This window comes from Argopecten irradians, unplaced genomic scaffold, assembly GCF_041381155.1.
Source record: "Argopecten irradians isolate NY unplaced genomic scaffold, Ai_NY scaffold_0922, whole genome shotgun sequence".
NCBI lineage: Eukaryota > Metazoa > Mollusca > Bivalvia > Pectinida > Pectinidae > Argopecten > Argopecten irradians.
The window spans coordinates 6,353-10,439 of NW_027188389.1; the positions used below are offsets into that span (position 1 = coordinate 6,353).

General features: G+C 37.6%; 1 pseudogene; it reads right to left on the minus strand.

The window, feature by feature from the left end:
• Positions 1-794: 794 nt before the first annotated feature.
• LOC138313779 (uncharacterized) lies at positions 795-2,468 on the minus strand (annotated as a pseudogene).
• Positions 2,469-4,087: the final 1,619 nt, after the last annotated feature.

The following is a 4,087-nucleotide window of genomic DNA, read 5'->3' on the forward strand; positions in this document are numbered from 1 at the left end:
TGGTTGTCTGCAATCTCAACAATTTATCCAAAATTAATTAAATGAATACTTGGAAGATAAATAACCCAACTTGATAATGACATGGGACTTGCAAGAAAATACACACCCTAAAAATGTTACTAATGACATATTTGCCTTCTTTGAACTAAAATTTTGTTACATCAATGCTTTTTTTCAGTTCAGTACTTACAGTACTTTGATTTTATTTCATTTTTATTTTTATTTTTGAATGAGAATAGATTTATATTAGGAGATCTTTGCTTAATTTAGACAGAGACCCGATATATATGAAAATTGAACTCAAATACACATGACCTGATTGTCCTCGACACTCCTTCACAGGAACTCTTTCCATCAAAAATGAGTCTTCCACTCTCTTTGTTATAGAGAAGCCCTTTAAAACTTTTCTTAAATGAACGGCTGACATCATTCAACATCGTTTTATTTTCTATAAAGATTGGTAAGATACTGCAAACAGGACTATCTTATTTCAATGTTTTTTGTAGAGTTGGGGTTTTTCATACAACCTTTTACTATTGTATACCATTAAAAAAAATCCAAACCGTACCAGTTTAAAGAATATAATTCCTTGAAGATCCCCATGGACATCGTTATCATTATAAACAAATATCGGTAATTCATCATTTGTATTTCATTCTTCAAGCGTCGATTATTCTTTATGCAGGATATCTAGTTACCACGACCAGTAAATATTTCTATTTTCTGTGTCTGTGTGACCTTTTGATTGCTAGAAATGCATGCATACATTGTCATCTTCACATCAGGACCAAATGGCCAGGTATGTGAATGTCTGAAATGGGTCCTAAAAAATTAAAAGAAGCAAACTGGTTGAACTCCGTCTAAAGAAGTACGAGGAGGCACATAAGAAGGTAAAGAGTAGCGAAGATCGTGTCATTGCGATCATATGGCAATGTTATGACACCGAGGCATCTTATAATCTAATTTCGACGATTTACACCTTTGTGTACATGCATATGCTGACATCGACCTAGGCATCGAAGCTTCAACATAAGAAACATTCACTGGTTTGTACAAGAAATCTCCTTCAACCCTGCATAAACCTTATTTTCCAATCTGAAGACAATGTTTTAGAAATATATCGGTCACATTTTTTAACGTTTCTTTTTAGTTCTATCTTTTGCCGGTATTCGTCCTTCCCCTTTATGATTTTGTAATGTCGTATTAATCAAATCCTCGGCGTCCGTACTACCCCTCTGTGACCTCGTCAAGGTCGCGTTTATATTTGATATGAATCCGGATTTTCATACCGGGTGTCTGTTCGTACTGATCGGCCGTCTGATCTTCCTCGTCCTCCCGGTGGTCTGTGGATTCTCGTCCCTCGCCAAATTATCAAGGAGACCGTAGTCTTCCTGCTAACCCTTCCGTGTCACTATTATTATCTGTCCTGTGGGTATTGCACGTCGAATCTGCCTCCTCAATCACACTATGTTTGCGTTCAGTATGAAAAACTTGAACTATGTTTTGGATTCCGCCTTTTACTTCGAATATCACTTTCCCGTAATGAGCGATAATCTGATAACGCCAATGGTTGTTCTGCACCTGGTCTCTTTTGACCTTTTCCTGTTATCCTTGGAAGTTTGTCATAAACATTAAGTTCCGGTTTTTTGTTCGTATGCTGCCATTTGGAAGTTTCCGGTGTGTTATCACTTAGGTTTTTATTATTTGTGATGCTATTGGAAGAGGTCTCGTCAAAGTCCTTGGAGGGCGAGATATGCGTCGTGAGTTGCGTGGTCGTAACTAGGGCCGGAGGCGGTAACCGGACAATGGGCTCCGGCTCATTGCACTTTAGAACAGACGTGATAGCTAGAAGGTCTGGGCCGAGAGGTCCATTTCTTCCTTTGTGCTACCGTTCATAGGTGGAAGACGCTGTTTTTTTCTTCAGAATATTTTGTCCCGATAGACAAGTAGAATTCACAAAATGAAGATGCTTTTTCAAGTCAGAAATCCTTCGATAACGTTTTTGGTATTCTATTTCGGTATACGCACTTTGTTTTACCGGGTCTATCAGTCTCCAGCAGATCATCTGACGATCGACTGTTCTTCTTGTCTTTTGTTTTAGAGACAATAGTGTTTTGTGAAGGTTTGGTATCTGTACTTGATTGCTTGGTGAAGTCTGTGCTGAACAGAATAACCAAAGACACACTTCCTCCTGCCCAACCGATGATCACCGTGGTGATCCAATTGTCAGGCTGCATCCATCCCGCAAAACGATGGCGTTTTTGAATTTTTTTTTTTTGTGACGATCTATTCAGGGAAGCCGTCCAAGGAAGGCGAAAGGACGTGACGTGGTAGAAATGTCGCTTGTGATGACGTTTGACAGGGTTTGTCTTCATCCAAGAGTAGAAACTTGCGCGGTCACTTTCCTTCTTCCAGTCGTTGGTGTTTAAATTTTGACCCCAGTGTGTCCTCTTCCCGGCTATGCCCATCTTGGGTCGTATATGAGTGGTATAATCCACCCAGCTATTCTTCTCTAGGAAACGGACCACGCTGCCTGTACACAACCAAGTAATGAACTGAGTTTTACATTTTAGATTTCGTGTAAAACTGTACAGTGAGTAAATTAAGCGGTGATTTATTTGTGCTACATTCGCAATTTTCCTGAAATCCATGAATTAAAAACACCTATTAAAAAATTTGAATCCCATTTTTGTAAGGCAAAAGTGCTAACATTGCCTATAAAGAAATCGGTGTATCGCGAAACTAAAACCCAACGAATATGTTCCATGAACGAAACCGCGAAATATGCACCCCACGAAATTGAAGCGTTATATACAGTATTACGTAAACCGATTTGACTTTCTTTCGTTTACGATTAATTTTTGAGATCAGGGTTAAATTCACGAAGTATTATCTGCGCAAATTAATATCTTCCAAGATATTTCCATTTACTTTTAAAACTGCAAACTTAAAGGTCCACCACCTTTCCGAAACGGCTTTTATTTTCTTAAATCGCTATATAAAACGCTGATAATTTTGCAGAGTTGGTAAATTATAAGCTTACCCTTAATTCTACACTTGTCATCACTTTCTAAACAATTTAATTACTATATATTACATATAAATTTTCATAACGCGGGTCGTCTTATGCTTCCTGCCGTCGTCCTAATCACCGCGCGTTTGTTGACTATAACCGCGTCAGACTGCAAAACAACGATATGAATCTTCGCTATTAACAAATATTAGGCAGGAAATCTTGCATGATTTCTTTGATATTGTAATCTCATCTTTAGGCCATCGATGTATTTTTGCTTATGTTATTATTCTTTTTAGGAAAATTTATTTTTTTGTTTCGGAAAGGTAGATCTAGTGTGGCCTTTAATCTCTGAGAATATGTTTTGAAAATGTGCGAAATAATAGCCGCGAAAGAATGTTCGATTGCAGTAGATCTCAAAGTTGTTTTTAGTTTGCGAAAGAAACCAGAACGCTATTACAAAGTGTACCTCTGATTCGAAGATATAAGATTCGCTTGGGTGTCAAAAATTGAAAATACTCATGTTATATCTTGCTGTCTAAGACATGCCTGAGAAGTGATACATTGTGTATATAATATATAGATATAATATAAGACTCTTTCATAAGTGGATATGAAGGATAGGGATGTTCTACCCGAGGGTCATAAAATGTAGTAAATCCCGAGGGTCTTGCAACATTTTGTGATCACGAGGGTAGAATAGCCTTATCCTTCATATCCAATTATGATAGAGTATTTTTCTTTCATACATCGACGTTTTATTGCAATTTTACAACTATGATATCCCGCCATTTTGAAATAAAATCGAAGAAATCCATGACTGGAAGTCAATTTTCCATACATGAAGTATAACGTCATATTTTTCAACACAAATTCCGTTGCTTGCATCTTTTATAGTAAAACCAGTCAATTTTGTGAGAAAAAAATGTTAAAATTCTACCGAGGAAATAGAGATTTTGTTGACGCCGTGGCGTCATGAGGCTTTATTGTATGGGTAGCCATGCACTACAGCCTCAGGCGACATGAGTGTATATTGCACTAGACCAGCCAGTATTACACGTGTAGGTATGAAAG